The sequence below is a fragment of the Notamacropus eugenii genome, chromosome 2 (assembly GCF_028372415.1).
Source record: "Notamacropus eugenii isolate mMacEug1 chromosome 2, mMacEug1.pri_v2, whole genome shotgun sequence".
NCBI lineage: Eukaryota > Metazoa > Chordata > Mammalia > Diprotodontia > Macropodidae > Notamacropus > Notamacropus eugenii.
The window spans coordinates 234,949,076-234,970,053 of record NC_092873.1 but is presented as its reverse complement, the minus strand read 5'-3'; the positions used below and the strand labels follow the sequence as shown (position 1 = coordinate 234,970,053).

General features: G+C 39.6%; 1 protein-coding gene across 4 annotated transcripts in view; it reads left to right on the top strand.

The window, feature by feature from the left end:
- The window catches only part of LOC140526979 (utrophin-like), an 88,092-nt gene extending 74,850 nt beyond the window's left edge, over nt 1–13,242 (top strand). For 2 of the 4 annotated variants that reach the window (XM_072643594.1, XM_072643593.1), the window contains one exon: nt 5,123–13,242. The gene's annotated coding sequence lies outside the window, so the exon portion shown is untranslated. The remainder of the gene's footprint in view (nt 1–5,122) is intronic. The other 2 variants (XM_072643595.1, XM_072643596.1) reach the window with 2 other exon arrangements.
- The last annotated feature ends 7,736 nt before the right edge of the window (nt 13,243–20,978 follow it).

Below are 20,978 nucleotides of genomic sequence, written 5' to 3'. Positions count from 1 at the left end.
TTATATGATTTCTCCCATTCTATATAAAGCCTTTTCTGATTCTCCCAGTTGTTAGTATTCTCTCTCTTAAACTACTTTACATTATACATACATATAGGCATATATAAAACCTTTTAATTGATAATATTTAATATAAATTTTAGACTTTAATAAGGGCCAAAGTTTAAATTAAGGAGAGCCTGGACCTAATAGTCTCCTTTGTTTAGAGGATGCCTTTTGGTGGGCAAATGGGACTTCCTTATCAGACCCTCCTTCTAGCATCCTAGTGTTAAGAGAAAAGCACAAATACCTTGGGGTGTGACTTCAGCTTTGTCAAACTCTGTTAAGTTAAACAACTTCAAAGGCCTGTTTAGGACAGGATGTCTGTTATCTGGGTGATGGGACTTTTTCCTTATCTTAAATCACAGAGACATGCTATGGAAAGAAGATGCCCATGGCTTGGGATCATAAAACCCAACTGAGGCCACTTTGTTTCCAATGTGTTTATCTAAGAGAACTCCTTCCTCATGGTAAAATGTACTTAAGACAGTCAATTTCTGTACTGAGTCAGCCAGTTCTGATCCTGGCTCCATAGCGCTATGTAACTGTTAGCTTGATGGGGAATTGATTAATTAATTAAATCCTAAAATGTATGCGTTTAGCCTGTTGCCTTTTCTCTCTAACCAAGTTTTCTCATCAACATATTTGTTACAATTAATGTACATGTGTATTTGGATTTACTGACACCTATGCTGTTTATTTTGTATATACTTCTTATCATCCCCTTCCCCCCCCTTTAAGTCAGAAGTCTCATTGTGAGCAGGGACTTTCATTTTTTTGTATTTGCATCCACAGCATGTACCACAGTGCCTGGCACATCATAGAAACCTAACAATACTTGTTTGTTGATTAAGATCTCTTACTACTTATAAAGCAGTTAGGAAAGAGCAGAGGACACCTAATATTAGACTTCTTTAAGCCTTCTAAATAAAATCTTTGAATCATGTAACTTTTTAAACTCCCAGTCTTTGACTTACTCCCTGAGACCTAGTTCCTCCTTTTTTTTTTTTTTTTTGGTAACTTCTTGACTTTCAGCCTTTGGTTTGCTCTGGACCAAGGCAAGTTTCTGACTTCCTGGTTCCACCCCTGGAGGGTATTCTATGGTACCAGTGAACCAGTGATTCCCTGACCCCTGCAGTATCTTGATCTCTTGACTCCTGGATATCTTTCTTATATCAGAACTTGACAGCTGCCCCATAACTACCTAGCCCCCTGCCTCACTATCCCACACAAGCCACCACAAAGAGACTAATGAAATAATTATGCTCCAAGCCTTATATCCCCTACTAGCTAGAAGAGTCCAACTGTGATCCCTCGGCCTCAGACTATAAGTTAGGATATACTTTTAAGATGTTGTTTCTGACTTCCAAAATGAGGAACCTGACTTTAGCTCAAGTTGAAAAATCTTTTTTATCACTTCTGTGTTTTGCCTTTGTCATGACTTAAGGATCCATGTGTGGCAGGTAGAAAGAAAAGTCATGTCACATAGCAGCAAAATGTGGACAAGCAGCCAAACAGTTATAGTTTTTCTTAACCCTTGAGTTGACTCTAATTTTCATGAAGGCCACAGTGTCCTTATTCTATCTTAGTGCTTGGGCACAGAAGAAGAACATCACTGCCTACAGCATAGTGAAGAGTTAAAGTTTCAAAAGAATCATTCTAACACATTGACAGAGAGAACTCTCAATCAACTTTCTATCTTTACCTAAAATAAAAAAATTCCATTCATACCATCAGTTTGATGTCAATATCTTCTAGAGTCTATGTGAATCTTACACATCCTACGTCATATAACAGATCTATTGAGAAGTTCATACTATGATTGAGATGACCACACGATGTTAGAAACACCAAGCATAAGTGTCTCACTCCATGAAAGTTGCTCCATCACAACATGTCCTATAATCTCATGAAGTGAGTGGTGGTGAGCTGAGCGTAACCCATCAAATAATTCCTGGTTTCCTCTGATTGCTCCTACTAAACTATTATCTCCCAAATCAGAAAACCCTTTAACGTTGAACCAGCCACTGCCCTGCTGCCAAATGGAATCATCCTGTCAGTCCTTCAAAAGAAACCAACTCTTAACAAAAGCACAGATTTTTCAGTTCACTAACCCTTATTCCTCCCCTTGTCACCGGACAATAAACTCCATCTTGTTTCTATCTATCCTCAATTTCTAGTTGTCAATAATCAATAAACTTTTTTTAAGAACCTGCTATGTATCAGGCACCATGCTGACCACTGTGGATACAAAGAAAGGCAAAAGACAGTCCCCTCTTCTCAAGGAACTCTCAGTCTAGTGGGGGAGAAACCATGGAAACAAATACACTAACAACTATATATAGGATCAATTGGAGATAATCAACAAATGGAAGGCTCTAGAATTAAGAGAAGACATTAGTACAGATGTTTACAGAGGTGGAATTTTATCTGTGACTTGAAGGAAGTTAGGGAAGACAAGGGAGAATATTCCAAGCATGGTTTGTCAACCTCTAGAATATTATAAGCTCTTTATAGGACATAGATCTAGAAAGGAACTAGATCATAGAATCCCACTTTAAAGGGACCTCAGAGGCCTTCTAGTCCAACACTTACCTGAAAAAAAATGACCTCCGTGACATACCTGACAAGTAGTCTTGTAACCTTTGTTTGAATGCTTCAGGTGAGGCGGTAGTCAGAAAATTGTTCAGTCAATAAGTATTTATTAAGCACCTACTATGTGCCATGCACTTATTTTAAGCCCTAAGGATGTAAAGAAAGGTGAAAGGTTCTTCCCTTGAAGAAGTTAATGGGAAGTCTATATAAACACCTTTGACTAGTGCAAGTGCTTTGCGATCATGTCTCAACATACAGTCTAAATTTGCCTCTTTGTAACTTAACCAATTACTTCTAGCTGTGTCTTCTGGGGTTGAGCAACACAATTCTAGTCTCTCTGACTCATGACAGACCTTCAGATGTTCAGAGAGAATTATCATATCACTCACAAATCTTTTCTTCTCTAGGCTAAACATCTCAAGGTTCTTTAACTGATCCGTGATATGCGTTCCACAAATATCTATGAGTCCCTGCCATGGCAAAACATTAAACTAGGTAGTGAGAGAGCTATAAAAATGTAACAGCAGACACCCTGGCATACCCTGGCCTTCTGCACAGGTTCTTCGATCTGCTTTTCTAAAAGGAAAGCAACTTTTGAGGGTTCACCAAGCTACTTAATTATAGTCACCAGAAGGGAAAATATAAGCAGAGAAATAAAAAACCAACAGACTGGGCTTCTAACTGTCTGATCATAAGCCATGCATACATTATAGATCAACCGAAAGATGCAACTATCTGACTATTTATGTATATGAAGCACCACCATCTGGGTTTTCAAAAGGGGAGGGGGGGTTACCCAGAGTCTTATCTGGCACATGAACCTTCTTCTAAGGCCCCAAAGCAAAACCTCACTTTAGAGCATATATATTTTTTTCAGAGCCCTAAGGGACCCAGTACCTCAGTAACAATTAACAATTAACAAAACAGTTGCTACACAAACAAGCCTCCCCTAATCAATCTTCCCCCAGTGGGTTCCACGTGAGACCTATTAACGGGTGGGAAGATCTTCATTAACAGAAATCTCATTAACATTATAAAAGATGAGTACTTACAGACCCTGATTTAGGAGATGGGGAATAAAGTAAGCACACAAATAGCACTTCAGAAGAGCCATGAAATTTTAATTTCTTAGGATAGGTGAGAATCTCCAAGCTAGATGTCCAAAAGAAATTATAAGGAACCTTGGATTATTGTATGTATGTATATCTACAGAGTTCCTAGAAATAATTTATTAGCAATATTGGAAATATCCTGGAAAAAGTAAAGAAATCTCATTGATTTGAATGCACTACCTTAAATGCAACTCGTTAGCCTGAGAAAATTATAATAATGAAAGCACACTGGGTTTAGAGTCAAAAGACCTGGGTTTGAATCCTTACTGAACTACAGTTATTCCGTCCACTTTGTGGGGGGTTACTGGTATGACACTACCAGGATCTGGAAAATCTGTGTAAAACTTTTTGGTGCTTCCTTTGTACTAAAAAGAAATCTGATTTATGGGGAGTTGACAATACCTTATTGTAAAATTGCAGTTGGTATTCTATAATACTATGCATATATTTTAAGCAATTCTGAGTTTCTAAGCTTTTTCTGGCTTATCTGTTGGCTTTCTTGTCAGCAACTTTTGCAAAACTTCCCCTAAAAATTCCCATTTAATTTCTTATGCTGACCTACCATATATCGAAACTGTGATGGGGAAAGTTGCAATGTGGAAGGGATAACTACTGCCTAGGTGACCTTGAACAAGTCACGTCTCTCAGGGCCTCATTTCTTCTATCTATACAATTAATGACATTTTTCCAGATTAAAAGCCTATGATCCTATTTTAGACCCCTACATCCCTCAATTTCCTCATTCCTAGAAAAGAAAGGAAAATAATATTCCTTTTCTCTCTGCACTGCTTCTAAAAAAGCTCAACATTTCTAGACTATGGGTCAAAAAAAAAGTGACTGATGTGATTGTCAGTGAGAGAGATAGAAAGGGAAATGTGTTTGTAAAATGAGGTCTTCCTGATCACATATTGGAGCAACTTGTAATGGTTCTCAGTTTGGTTCAATACCTAAAATGATTTCCCATCAATCCCAGACTGTCAAAATTCTTTGCAAAAAACACCTTACCATTCTTCATCAAATTACCAAAAAAGACAAGAAGATATGATAAGATTTTGGCAAACCCTTAGAATATTTCCTAGACATCAATTTAAAAAAAAATTTTTGTTTACAAAAGTCACCGAATTATAAAAGCAAAGTTATCTTTCAAATTGTATAACTCCTCGAAGTCCAATATTAAATTATTAGCGCAGGAATGTTAGCCATGTTATTAAAATTACATGTATTCATACATAGCCATGCACATATTATATATTATATTCATACATATAAATAAACATTGTATTGAGAAATGATATGATGTAGTTTTCTTTTTAAAGATCACCAGACATAGAAATAGAAAACTGGGTTAAATCTCATCTGTATCCCTTAAATTTCAGGCTTCAGTTTACTCATCAGCAAAATGTTGAATTAAATCATCAGAGATCTCTTCAAGCTCTAAATCCATGATCCTATGTTTTATAACTTATGATTTACATATAAAACGGCATAAGTGACTTCATCAGGTAAAGTAATTATCTATAAAAGGTAGTCAGGGCATGAAGGGAAAAAAAGGGATACTTGGGGGACAAACTTGATTGCAGTGTAGGCTTCCTCAATATATTAAAATATCAAAGCACCCAAGGAAGGCCTCTAGCATGTTGAGTCCATTCTCTATGGAGGGTTTTCAGAAACATATAAACAAGATTTGTAAAGGGGGACCGTAATGGTAATTTGAATTGGAAAATCTATCCTATTTATTAATAGACCTATTAAATCACCTGGAACCATAAGTAACGTGGTTGGAGGAGCTTGAAGAACATGCAGAACAGGAAGGGCTGAGCAGAACTAGGAGGAAGTGGGTGAGCACAGTCAGGGCAGAGAGGAGAGCATACAGGCAGGTGCACAGTAAGGCTCAGTCTCCTGAGCCTTTGCTTGTGAGAAGGCCCTGACCAAGGTGGAGGGAGGCTTGGAATGGCTTTGCTCCCTGCATTGATGCTGTTTATTAACTTCTTGGTCACCATGACAGATTTTGCTTTCTGGTGTCTAAATAAATGTTTTCCTTCTGCCTTCTATATAGAGAGTCTCTTATACTTGGTGATTGAGAACTACCCCTGCATATTCATAGTCACCACCAGTGCTGTGAATGTTGCCTTGGCGATACAGGGACAGGACATGAAGAAGCTGCAAAGAAAATGACCATCATGAGGGTATCAAAGTCATGAGTTCCCCACCTGGGGTCCATAGATCCCAAGGGATCTGTACATAGATTTTAGGGTGTCCATGAAGTTGGAGGAAGGAAAAAGTACATCTTTATTTTCACTAACTTTAAGTTTCTTTTGTAATCCTATGCATTCTATTTTCTGAGTTTATAAATATTTTTCAGAGAAGGGTTCATAGGTTTCACCAGACTGCCAAACCAGACCATGATACAAAAAAAAGTTAAGGATCCTGATCTAAGTGGTTTATAGACTAATGTATGGGATCCCTAACCTTTGTCTGATGGAATGGTTTTTAGAATTTCCCTGAAGTCTTATGATCACTGCCAGTCTAACATTGAGGCAGTTGAAGGCATTGTTGGGGGGTGGGGGGTGAAAGATGGAATAAGAGTAGGGAAGGGAAAAAGAAAGTGAAAGGAGAGAACCATAGAAGCTGGAGTGTGAAAGTATCTAATTAGAAGGAGTCAGTCACTACACTTTCTTCCCTCCTGAAAGTCCCAAGAATTTTGGTGAGGGCAGCAACTATCTTGGTTTTCTATGAAGGAAGTTCAAGACTGACCCCTGAAGACCTCAGGTGAAAGGATTATAAAATGATTAAAGAACAATGGTAGGTTAGAAATGTAAGGGGCGCTGACCGCCACACCATCTGGGACGCCACACTGACGGACATCAGGTAAACTGAGTCCGGAGCAGGAAAGGGTGAAGAAGATGGCGCTGGAAGGGACGGCCCCACCCCGGGTTTGTTGTTGTCACTATAGTTCCAGCTTGTGTTCATTTCTATAGTTTCGGGTTTGTTTAGGTGTGTCACCATGGTTCACTGGGCTAGCTGGCAGAGACTATATAATCAGAGTGCTTGCTTGAATAAATCAGAGTTCCTTCTCTGACCCGCTCTCCCGCCTCATTGTCTTACTTGCCAGCTCCACAGGAGGACAAGGAGCCTGCTGGCCAGGCATAAGACTTGCTCCTCTCAGTAAGCTATGCTGTAACCATAGCAACTTGGCGCCCACCAACATGGAGCCACAAGCAGGGGGGAAGGAGCAGGAAGCTCAGCCAAGGGAAATTAGGTCCCTCAGGAATCTCAGCTGAGGGAATCAGGTCCCTCAGTCCCCCCCGAGTGAGTCAGGCTCTCCAGAAGCCTAGACAGTCTACAGGAGCTATCAGGACAGGGTCGAAGGCCAATACCTGAGCGCAACAGGAGACGGTAACCTGTCTGCCTCACCGAGTCCTCCAGCAAGCGGATCCGAGAAGTGGATGCAGGAGAAGACGCACGCAATTCAGCTCGGTGGGAAGAGGAGTAACCGTGAGTAAGACTGAAATGGGGCAAAGCTCACAAAAGTTGAGTCAGGGTCAATACACAGCAATAACTTACAAAAAGATCAGGAAACATGGAACTACAGTAAGTTTGAGAAATATAAGGAAGTTCATAGATACCATTTGTGAAATCTGTCCTTGGGTGTCAGAACGACCTCCTATGAGTTTAGACTCTTGGGTCATTGTTGGAGAGCAGTTAACAGCTTTTGAACTCGAAAACCCAAATAAATTGGATCTTCACACTTTCTTCCTATATGACATGCTGAAGAATGTGTTCATAGAGGACGACGGTGGCAAGGCAGTGCAAATGAGAACATTTACCACATCCTCAGAGACGACCCCCTCTGAGTCAAGGAGTAGTACAAGGGACAGCAGCCCAGAAAGGCAGCCAGCATCCATATGTCCAGACTTAGAGTTGGAACAAGAGTTATGGCGAGAGAGAGAGACAGTTCGGGAACTGAGAGAGGACATGCAAGAGTTAACTGAAAAATTAAAGGGCTTGCTGAAAACTAAAAGGAGGGTTAGCTGGAAAAAGGAGTTCACTGATGGTGAGAAGGGAGGAAGCACAGAGAGTGAGAGAAGAGGAACAATTCTGCCACCTAGCGACAAGGTGAGAGAAGTACAAATAATTTTCAAAAAATCAGCATTACAGCAGACTCTAGAAAAGCTGAGAGAGGATGGTGATTACACTAGCTTCAGGGAGATTGGCAGGGAATGGATAAGTGCGTTCCCTGTATTGGAGGATAAAGCAGAGGACGGCTCCGTGACGAGGACTCACGGGCCCATACCAGCCTTACAGATAGAAGAATTGTAAAAGGCGGTTACAAATTATGGGATAAATGCTCCTTATGTCCTCATAAGATTAAAAGAATTGGCTAATTATGTGTTAACCCCAAATGACTGGAAATTAACCATGAGAGCCATCTTGACTCCCAGACAATATGTTTGCTTTCTTCAGCTTTTGGCAGAAAAATTAAGAGCCATAGCAACATCAGGTAATGCTGGCAACACTACAGATGCCCAACGGTATATGATATGTTATTTTGGGTCAGGAGAGTATGCGGAAGACATTAAGCAAATAGGATATGATCTAGAGCTGTATGAGAGGCTAGCCCAAGGGGTGGAGCAGGCCTTTATGCTGATTCCTGAGAAGGGTCCTAAGAAGGTATCTCTGCAATCACTGAAGCAAGGAAATGCAGAACCCTTCACTGATTTCTGTGCCCGAGTAACTGAGGTTGTCACCAGGACTATGGGTGAAGTGGAAGGTACTGCTGTAGTGATAAAGGACATCCTTTGATCAGGAGCTAATGCAGATTGTAGGAAGGCTCTGCTAGGATTACCCAAGAACTGTTCCATTGAAGACATGTTAAATAGGTGTGAGGAGGTAGGATCTCAGACATACCTAGCAAGAGTACAGGCTTCCATCTTCGCAGGGGTGCTGAGAAATTATTAGGGAGCTGGAGCAAGAGTGAGATGCTTTAAGTGTGGAAAAATAGGACATTACCAGAGGGAGTGTAGAAACAATGCAGAGGGAAGAAAAGGACTTGAGAACCAAGGGAAGAGAACACCATTTAAGAGTAAGCCAACCACACCCTGTCCAAAATGTAAGAAAACAGGGCATTGGGCTTCAGAGTGTAGGTCATTGTCCCCTCTCAAGGGTAGTGCTCAATATTTAAACATGCAGACGGGCATCCCTCCAGCCCAGGAGAAAAAGAGGGGCTAGCGGGAGGACGCAGAGACGATCCCACAGGCCACTTCAGAATTCAGGAGGAGGTACTGGACACTCTAGTCGGTGTCATACAGTCAAAATTAATCAGAGGCCTAGGGAATTTCCTGACACCTCCATGCACAACAGTGTGATTACCAACAGAGGAAATATGCATCAACACAAAGCAAGAGATTTTCATTTCTGCACCAGCAAATGCTTACACAGGCTTACAGGCCGTAGCACAGCAACCACCGATTGGTACCTTACACAAGACCCTGATGTGCAACTCTAACAATGTGGAGGTGGAGGTGGATAGAGGGCAGCCGGTAGCACAATTGATACAAATGGATCATAACACAGAACAAACAATATATTGGACTCAACAAATTGGCAATCAGAGACCAATGCTTACCATATATATAGAAGGAATACCTAAAACAGGCCTTGTGGACACCGGTGCAGACAGAAGCATATTCCCTTTTTCACAATGGGAGTCTCAATGCCCTATAGGAGAGGAAGATAATGTATATGGCATAGGAGGCTCACAATGGGCCAGGGAGGTGGCCAGACCACTACGGTGGACTTTTGAGGACAGATCAGGAAAATTTTGGCCACAAGTATTGGAAGGGCTTCCCATAATACTATGGGGAAGAGACCTGCTTACACAATTAGGGGTAAGATTAACAACAAATTTTGGAACGGATCCATTGATGACGATGCCGTGAGAATTCCACCACCAAAATTACCATGGATCTCAGATGAGCCCATCTGGGTGGATCAGTGGACCCTAAAATATGAAAATCTCACAGCCCTGAAAGACCTTATACAAGAACAGTTAGAGTTAGGACACATTGAGGAATCCTTTAGTCCTTGGAACTCTCCTGTATTTGTCATAAAAAACAAATCTGGAAAATACAGAATGTTGACTGATTTGAGAAAGATCAATGACATCATGTAGCTGATGTGTGCTTTGCAGCCAGGTTTGCCATCACCCAAGGTAATTCCCAGCAGTTATAAACTTTGGGTGATTGACATCAAGGATTGTTTTTACAGTATTCCTGTTTATACTGAGGATAGGAAAAGGTTTGCATTCTCTGTACCCAGTGTCAGTCTACAGAAGCCATACCATCCTTACCTATGGAAGGTACCACCCCAAGGAATGAAAAACAGTCCCAGAATTTGTCAGTGGTATGTAGACAAGACATTACACCCAGTCAGGAAGAGATTTCCCCAGGTGTTGATACTCCATTATACGGATGATATCTTGGGAGCTCATGATAACATGGAAATTTTAGAAATGACTTTACAAATGACAGAGAGAGAATTCCTCAAACAGGGTTTAAAAATAGCATCTGATAAGACACAGAAAGACCTGCCTATACATTACTTAGGACACACCATATTAGAACATCAAATCCATATTAAATCACCTGTAATAGATGTGTCTAAAATCAAGACTCTCAATCATATGCAAAAGGTGATAGGAGAGTTTCAGTGGATCAGACCACAATTAGGAATACCTACAGGTGAATTACACCCATTGTATGACATGCTGAAAGGAGATCCTGACTTAAATTCACTACAACAATGGACTCCTCAAGCATTGGAGTGCATCTCCAAAATTCAAACAAAAATCGTAGAGGCTAGCACCAGGAGATATAGACCAACAGAAAATATGTATATCTCTATCCTTTTCATTGTGGAACTTCCCACAGGATGCCTTCACCAAGAGGAAGGGTTATTAGAGTGGATACATTTGAAGAGAGTACACAATAGGTCTTGTGTCCCTTACTGTGTACTAGTTGCACAAGTGGTTTACAAAGCAATTCAGAGAGTGAGGAAACTGATAGGAAGAGATCCTGATGCCATCTAGTGTAGATACAACAAAGAACAAGTAGAGAAATGGGGTACAGAATACCCAGAAGGGCAAGTTATTATTAATCAAAACTTCAAAACAGGGAACATAAATAAGGCTCTAAGCATATACCAGGAAACACCATGGACATGGGCAGAGAAACACCATGACACTGCGGTCATAGGAAAGAATGTATTTACTGATGCCACAAAATTAAATAGAGCAGCCACATATGTATATCAAGATAAATGGTTGCAGGTATATGATACTCCGTTCTCATCCACCCAAAAGAACGAACTATTTGCGGTCTGGAAGGCTTTAGAAATTGATGAGCCTATCAATGTCATTACCGACAGTAGATATGTAGCCACACTTTTACCAGACCTAGAGACTGCCTGCGTATCAACCCAATTAGAAATTGGACAGTTGCTCGCGGAAGTCCAAAACACCATAAGAGGACGTATGTTCCCATTCCACATTTTACATATAAGATCACACTCCAATCTACCAGGGCCTCTAGCAGCAGGAAATGAGGTTGTGGATCGAGTAGTGTCAGGAGGTGTATACCTAGAAACCACTGAGGAAGCTCAGCAGGCTCACAATAAGTTTCATATATCAGCAAAATCATTAAGACATTTATATAAACTTACTAAGAAAGAGGCCTGAAAGATTGTAAAATCACGCACAGCATGCATTCCTTTCCAGCCACCGATGCCATGCAGAGTGTACAATCCTAAGGGATCACATCCTAATGATATCTGGCAAATGGATGTGACTCACATAGCTTCATTTGGGAGGCTTAAATATGTCCATGTGTCTATAGACACTTTCTCCAGTTTCATCATGGCTACTCTACGCACCGGAGAGGCACTTAAGGACGTGTGTAGTCATATGCTTCAATGTTTTGCAGCCCATGGCGTCCCACGACTATTAAAGACTGATAATGGCCCAGCATACACTACTTCGGCCTTCCAAAAATTTCTCTCAGAATTCGGAATCTCTCATGTGACTGGGATCCCCTATAACCCCACAGGACAAGCCATAGTAGAATGTGTGAACCGCACCATAAAACAATATGTCCAAAAACAAAAAGGGGGCGCTTCGGGACCCAGGTCCATGGCACATGATCAATTAAAATTGGCACTTTTCACTATCAATTACTTAAAATTCGATGAGCACGGTCTTACACCTGCCATGAAACAGATGGTCAGATCAGGCAGACCACCAGATGATTTTAAGAAAAAATTGGAATGGACGCCTCCAGCCACGGGACAGACAGCCATGTGACGAGATCAGGAAGGGCAATGGCATGAACCACATACCATAATAACTTGGGACAAGGGTTATGCTTGTATCTTTACAGGAGACAAGGAGATTTGGGTACCAGTGAAAAGACTACGGGTCGTACAGCACCAGGAAGAAATCACAGGGATTCCGCCAGAGAAAGAAGAAGAAACTACAATGCCTGAGCCATGAAATTAGTCAGCTTCATCTTACTGCTTCCAGCAGTGAGCCAGGCCGAGGACCAGTATTGGACCTTTGGACATTAGTAGACATTTCAACTTTATAGGACTGGTGAAGGGCTATCCTTGGTGTTTGTACAAATAATGTATCAGTGGGATTTAGGGAACAATTGAAGATGGATCATGAATTCTATCAGGCCATTCTAATGTTAAGAAATGATGTAATAGCAATTGGGGATGAACTGCAGGCCACAGAAACACAATTGGCTTTAAGATGTGATTACAGATATCGTCATTTTTGTATGATGAACAAATTGTACAATGATACTGAATTTAATTGGGAAGAAATAAGAGCTCAGTTACATGATTTAACACTCACCAACGTTTCAAGTGAAATGAAACTGGTGGAAAAATTGACATTGGATATAAATACTCAAGGCACAAAAACGTTAATACCTGAAAATTCTGTTTCAGACATGATGCAACTTTTTGGTCATTCCACCTCATTGTTTAATTGGCTAGGTCCATTGTTGTCAGGAAGTATTGTTATCCTGATTATTATATGTCTCATACCAGCATGTCTCAAATGTGCCCTACGAACTGTAAAAGATACAATGAAGATGCTTACTGAAAATCAGTTCAAGCTGAGAGATGTACAAACCCGTGAAGGTCATCAGGTCTAAAACTAAAAGGGGGAGTTGTAAGGGGCACTGACTGCCACGCCATCTGGGACGCCACACTAACGGACATCAGGTAAACTGAGTCCAGAGCAGGGAAGGGTGAAGAAGATGGCACTGGAAGGGACAGCCCCACCCCTGGTTTGTTGTTGTCACTATAGATCCAGCTTGTGTTCATTTCTATAGTTTCAGGTTTGTTTAGGTGTGTCACCATGGTTCACTGGGCTAGTTGGCAGAGAATATGTAATCAGAGTGCTTGCTTGAATAAATCGGAGTTGCTTCATTGACCCGCTCTCCCACCCTATTCTTTTACTCACGAGCTCCACAGGAGGACGAGCAGCCTGCTGGCCAAGCATAAGACTTGCTCCTCTCGGTAAGCTATGCTGTAACCAGAGCAAGAAATAGTACATGTTGGCACTCCCTAGGATCATGGTTACTGATGATGGGGAAAACCAGAAGGAAGTATCTGATTTGTCCTGTGTCAAAGAGCCCTTGAGGATTTACAAAGTCCAGTATCTATTTTGCCTTATAATTATAAGTGAGAAATGGAGGGAGAGGTCTTCCTATCGCTGCTAGTTTACATCATTTGGGCCTCTGTGACTCTGTCCTCACTGACAAAACCACCTCTCAGGGAATCCTACTAGGTGTAAAGATCAAAGTGAAAGCCTAGGATGATTTGTAATTCAGCCTGGGAGAGAACATCAGAAAACTCAACCTCAGTCTTATAGGAAGACTGCATGGGACCAGGGTCAGTGAGGTCATGATTTGAGGCAGTACAGTACACTCAGGGGTATCTTAACATTGGACATCAAAGTTGTAAGGCTCAGGCAGCTGAAGGAGAAAAAGCTACAAATAACCTGTGGAAATGAGTTATGCTGTGTCTGGGTCTGAATTAAGAGTTTTGACCTTTACCAAGCTGAGATCTTATAACAGCTTACCAGTAAGGGGAATAAGTCCTATCATTTAACCAATGGAATCTATGTTATCTAGAGGAAAATAGAAAAGGCCGTGCTTCTCTGGCATTTTTGAGAGGAAGATAAAAGAAATCTCCAAGATTTCTAATGTGATACCCAGTATTCTAAGCATGAAACAATTTATGATTGAGGCAGAGAAAATATACAAAAAAGCAATGAAAAATATCACTTTGCAAAAAATCTGAAGTGGAATCTTTCAATTAGTCAGTCAAGAAGCATTTGCTATGTGCTTACTATGTTCCAGGCACTCTGCTAAACACTGGGAATACTGAAAAAGGTAAAAATTTATCTCTGCCTTCAAGGAATTTACATACCAATGGGAGAGACAGCATATGTATAAATGAGATGGCATATGTATAAATGTATACATGCAGACACAGTAGATGAAACAGAGTAGAAGATGCCTCCCTCAGTAGAATACAAGCTTGACAGCAGGAATAGTTTCACTTTTTGTATTTGTATTTCTGGTGCCTGGTACATTAATATGTACTAAATAAATGCGTTTTAAAAAAATTGATCTACTGACTGCAAGCTTAATGACAATAAGAACCCTTTCCAAGGACAATGAGCTGTTCATTCCCTTTGATGTAGCCATCCTATTACCAGGTATAGATGCCAAGGAGGCCAAAGTCACCTCAGAGAAGAAGGCATTAGCATTTGGGGGATCAGGAATGGCCTCCTGCTGAAGGTGGGTTTTAGTGGAGTCTTGAAGGAAGAGGGACCAATAGGCAGAGGTAAGGAGGGAGGATGCTTCAGGCAGGTGGGCCAACCAGTGTAGATGGGAGATGAATTCTTGTTTGTGAGAAAGGGTAACATTTCTGTGTAGCTGTACTATAAAATGTCTGAAGGTGGGTAAAATGAAAGATTACTGGAAAGATAGGAAGGCGTCAGCTTTAAATGCCACATAGAGGACTGGATATTTTATCCTGAAGGTAATAGGGGAACACTATAATTTACAGATGACTTGGGGCCTTAACATTTTCAGCAACATATGTCTTCCCTGATTGTTGTAAAGATTGCTGATTGTACAGAACCATAGTTTTGGATGAAAGATAAACCAGTTGGGGGTGGAGCCAAGATGGTGGAGTAGAAGCAGGGACCTGCTAGAGCTCTCCCCAAACCCCACAACAAATCGTAAAAAATGACTCTAAACAAATTCTAGAGCAGCAGAAGTCAGAAAATGACAGACGGAAGTAAATTTTCAGCCCAAGACAATCTAGAAGGTCGACCGAAGTGTTTATCACATCAGGCAGTGGCCTTAGGGGACTGAATCACTGGTGGCTGCTATGGTTTCCAAACTTCTCAATCCACAAACTCCAAAGACACCTTCAAAGATCACTAGGAAGAGTCTCTCACCTGGCTGAGAGGGGAGCATGATCCAGCCCCAATCTCAGCCCTGACCCTGGCCTCAACCCTAGCCCCACTTCCAGCTCCAGCTCCAAGGTGATGGCAGCTGCTGCTTGGAGGTGCAGCTGTTTTTGGAGGACTCCACTTAACAAAGAGCTCAAAAATCAAGTAATTGGCTGGGAAAATGAACAAATCAGGGGAAAAGAAACAGACTATAGATTCTTACTTTCTCAATGAAGAGGTAATTTTCTTATGTCATTAGTGATGCAGAAGATCAAAACAAGCAACCAGAAGAAGACAGAAAAAGCCAAATCTCCTTCATCCAAAACCTCCAAGAAAAGTATGAATTTGTCTCAGGCCATTGAAGAACTCAAGAAGGATTTTGAAAATCAAGTAAGGGAAGTAGAGGAAAAATTGGGAAGAGAAATGAGAGTGATGCAAGAAAATCATGAAAGACGAGTCAGCAACTTGCTAAAGGAATCCCAAAACAATGCTGAAGAAAATAACAGCTTTCAAATTAGACTATCCCAAATGGCAAAAGAGCTCCATAAAGCCAAATAGGAGAAGAATGTCTTAAAAAGGGGAATGGGCAAAATGGAAAAAGAGGTCAAAAGCTCACTGAAGAAAATAATTCCTTAAAAATTAGAATGGAACAAATAGAAGCTAATGACTTTATGAGAAATCAAGAAATTATACAACAAAACCAAAAAAATGAAAAAATAGAAGAAAATGTGAAGTATCTCATTGGAAAAACAACTGACTTGGAAAATGGATCCAGGAAAGAAAATTTAAAAATTATGGGACTACCTGAAAGCCATGATCAAGAAAGAGCCCAGACATCATCTTTAAAGAAATTAGCAAGGAAAACTGACCTGATATTCTAGAACCAGAGGGTAAAATAGAAATGGAAAGAATCTACCAATCACCTCCTGAAAGAGCTCCCAAAAGGAAAAGTCCTAGGGTATCTAAAAAAGAAAATGAAATGTTGAGAGGAATGTACTAGGAGAAAGAGAAAAGGAAAAGTAGTATGTAGTAACTCATCTCACATAAAAGAGGCAAGAAAGAGCTTTGACAATGGAGGGGAGGAAGGTGAAAGTGAGAGGTGAACCTTCCCAACTCCTGCTATATTTCCAGTAAAAACTTGCCCCACATGTGAGCTAACTAGTAGCTAAGTCAATTCAGCAGCACCAAGTATCCAGCATTGCTGATCTTTACCTACTCCCAGGTCCTTATTTCAGCATTATCCTTGATGGCTAACTCTCCCTCACCTAAATATACCATCTGTTGTGAAATCTTGTCTTTTTCTGCCTTTACAGTATCTTTTATATCCATCCCCTTCTCTCTACTCACACTTAGGCTCTCATCACTGCTCACCTGCATTGCTTTAAGAGCTTCTCTCCTGGCCTCTCTGGCTCAAATCTGTCCTGACTCCAAACAAACTCCAATGGTTGCCTCTTCCCACTTAGATCAAAGAGAAACTCATCTTCTTGCCTTTTAAAGCACTTCACAATCTGGTCAAATCAATCCTTCCACTCTCGATACATTACTTCCTCTCCTGTGCTTTACTGTCCAGAAAAATAAAAGCAAAAATAAAGCACTGACTTTCTTCCTGTTCTTTTACATATGGTGATCTCCCATGCCTGACATGGGTTTTCTGCTCACCTTTTCCTCCAAGAATCCTTCTCTTCCTTGAAGATGTACTTCAAGCACAACTTTCACATGAAGTCTTTCCTGACTCTCTCAATCTTGTATTGAGACCTAAATTGAATAGACCTGATAGACCTAATTAAAAGAGAGAAATGTGAAAATTACATTTTCTGGAAGGTATCACTGGCAAAGAATTAATATCAATCTCAACCATGAATACATCAAATGCATAGTATCAAAATGCTTAAAAGAAAATTTAAATGACTTACAGGGAGAAATAACCAATATAACCAAAATAATGGAGTAACTCAATTTACCACTCCCAGACAAAGATAAATTTTACCAAAATACAAAAAAAAAAAAAAAAGAAATGGAGAACCTAAGTAGAATTTTAGAAAAGGAATTCATGGTAGACCTCAGGATGAGAGTGAATGGAAATAGAAATGAGTATATCTATTTCTCAGCTGTGCATGGCACAGTCACAAAATAGAACATGCATTATGGCACAAAAATATCATAAAGGCATAAAAGGAGAAATACTGAACACATCTTTTGTGGACTATAAATATGGACTATATTAAATGGACTATATATTACATATGTATTATATGGACTATAATAAAAATTATAATTAACATAAGCCCACTGAAATGAACATTAAAAGTAATTGAAAATGCTCACTTAATCCTGAAGAATGAGTAGTTCAAAGAACAAATCATAAAAACAATAATTTCATTAAAGATAATGACAACAATGAGACAATGTAGCAGATGTATAGGATATATTCATAGCAGTACTCAGGGGAAAATTGTCTATAAAACTTTTCAACAATAAAAAAGAAGAAAGGCATGCAACTAAAATAGAAAGCCAACATTTTTTACAGATGAGCAAAGAGAGGCAAACAGGGTTAAGTGATTTGCTCACAGTCACAATAATAAGAGGGGGAAAAACCTATTGGGAAAACTGGAAATTAGTAACAAATTAGAAAAGCATGAAAGAAATTAACTGTCAGATCGATGGATAGGGAAAGAGTTCATGATAATACAAGAGACAGACAGGTTCACAGTAAATAAAATGGACTATTTTAATTACATAAAATTTAAAAGTTTGTGTATGAGAAAACAATTCAGCTAAAATTAGAAGAGAAGCAAAAAGTTGGGAGATTTTGAAGCAAGTTTCTAAGATATAGAGGAAACGAATTCAAATTTTAAGAATAAGAGGCCCTTCCCAATTGATAAAGAATATGAATAGGCAATTTTCAGAGGAAGAAAACCAAGCTATCAATAGCCGTATGAAAAAAATGCTTCAAATTACTCACTTTATTTAGAGAAATAGAAGTTAGAGCAACTCTGGGGTTCCACTTGGCTATACCTTCAAATCTATTAAATTGTGTATATCCTTTGCCTCGTGAAAACTGCTACTAGATCCATACCTCAAAGAGATCACAAGAGGAAAAGGGTCCACATGCAATGTATGGAAATATTTATACCAGCTTTTCTTGGTGGCAAAGTATTGGAAACTGAGGAAGGTGCCATCAATTGGGGAATGACTGAAGAAGGTTTGGTATATTACATGATGAAATACTATCCAGCTGAAGAAATGGGAAAGGGGAGAGTTTCAGAGAAACCTGGGAACACTTGCATGAACTGATGCAAAGTGAAATCAGCAGAACAATTTAAACAATAACAGCAATTTTATAAAGATAGATGATTTTGACAGACACGGGAACTTTTATCAACAAAGTAACTAACCACAATGACATGATAATTACATAATTTATGATGAAACATGGGAGGAGGGAAGGAGAATGTAGACCACAAAATAAAACTGAATTTTAAAAAATGGTTTGAAAACCATAGCTAGAGACTAGACTTAAGATTCCAGTGGCATAAGGAACTCCCAAGTGATGGTATTCCCTCTACAGTTGCAGTTTGGTACCTTGTCTGAAACTTATAATCTTGCCTAGAATTCTCAGAGGTTAAGTGTCTTCCTCAGAGTCACCTAACCAGTATATGTCAGAGACAAGACTTATCCCAGGTTTTCCAGTCTCTGATAAGAACTCCCTATCCCCATGCCTTAAAGTTATCCATAACTGTTAGTTATTATTATATTCTGTCAAACATGGTCACTTTGTGGGTCAATTTTGATTGATTGTTTTATTACAAGGGGAAGTTCAATGGAAATAACATACTGGGAAATGATTGTGGTATAAACAAAAGGCATCAATCAATAAAACATAAAAAAAGAACTTTCCATCTGTTGGACTCATTTTGTTTCTCCCCTCCAGTCCACCCCCCAATCTGAGACTGAACACATAGGTTTCAAAGTTTTTCTTTGCATTAGAGATCATGGCTTCCACTGGGAATACATAACCAGCCTATTTCTCAGGTTTCTATAGTGTCTCATGAGTGTAAGCCAAATATAATATAGACAGGTTTCACAAATAACCCACCAGGTCAGTATCAGAAATGTCATACACCTTAGAATTTATTTTTAAAATAGAACTCTTATAATGGGGCACTACTAACACAAAAGGCTGAGTGATCTCTGGGGATTCTTTTTAACTTGGCTTGAGCATTTGGAAGTCACTGCAATGGATATTATGGAAAGCTCACTCCAAATCATTACCCACAGGCACACTGATCTCATTCATAACAGGTATAATCAGGCACCCTACTCTGTTCACACAACATAGGTATCATCTAGAGTCTAATAGTTGAAGTCTAGTAGATGATGGTCCTCTATATCTTCTGGGGTCACTGAGGTTTCACTTATTTTACTCTGCTCAGCTATGACTGCCTCTTATTATGGATGATTATCCAGTAGGGATGCTAATAATGAAATTAGCAGTTTATTATGTGCTAAGTACTAGGGATCCATCAGTAAGCATTAAGTGGCTATTCTGTGTCAAGCACTGTGCTAGGTACTTGGGATACAAAGCCAAAAATGAAATAATTCCTGTTTCAAGGAGCTTCGATTGTATAGGGGAAGATATGTGTGTGAATGTGTGTATATGCATACATATGTGTGTGTACATGTATATATAAATATATAGTAATATCCATGTATATGCACATACACACATATAAGTATATACATTTTGTGTCTGTGCATATGCATACATACGCACAAAGCTTAAAGGTGCACTAAAACTTTGGGTACGCCATATGTGTGTGTCTGTGTGTGTGTATGTGAGAGTGTGTGTATACAAAATAAATACAAGGTCATTTTATTTGACTGAAAACCAAGAAAGGTTTTACAAATGATAGTAGTAGTAGTAATAGCATTTACAAAGTGCTTTAGGGTTTGTAAAGTTCTTTACAATTATATTCTATTTGATTCTCACAACAACCTTGGAAGACAAGTGTTCTTATTATCTCCAAGATACAGATGAGGAAACCAAGGCTGTAACTTGCCCTTTATTATATAGTGTCCAAAGCAGGATTTGAACTTTCATATTGCTGACTGCAGTTATAATACTCCATCTACTGTGTTACCTAACTGCTTTTATAAAGGAAGGGGTTTTTTTGTTTGTTTTTTATAGAAGGGATCTTCCCCTCAATTAATTTTCTGTCCTTTTTTACTGGCTAGTATCATGCTATGTATCCAATCCAATTCAATACACATTTATTAAGTGCCTACAATGTGCCAGGCACTGTGCTAATCACTGGGGATAGAGTTAGTGAAAAGAGAGTACCTGCCCTCAAGGAGTTTGCAACCTAATACAGAGAGACAACAATTTTTTTTAAAAACAGGAAGCTGGAAAGGATATGGGGAATTGGGAGGACTCCAGGAGATATCTTGATCCATGGAGTGAAAAACCAGGCAGGGCAACAGATGCCTCAAGGTTTCTGTGGTTTTCTCCTCAGGATCTAGAACGATGATGTCAAACTCAAACAGAAATGGATTCCTGCCAGCCACATATTGACTTAGAAAACCACAAATTAACATTATCTATGCTGCATTGTACATTTATTTATTTCATTACATATTTCCAAGTTATATTTTTTTGTCAATCCATAAGTATTAATTAAATGCCTGCTGTGTGCCAGGGA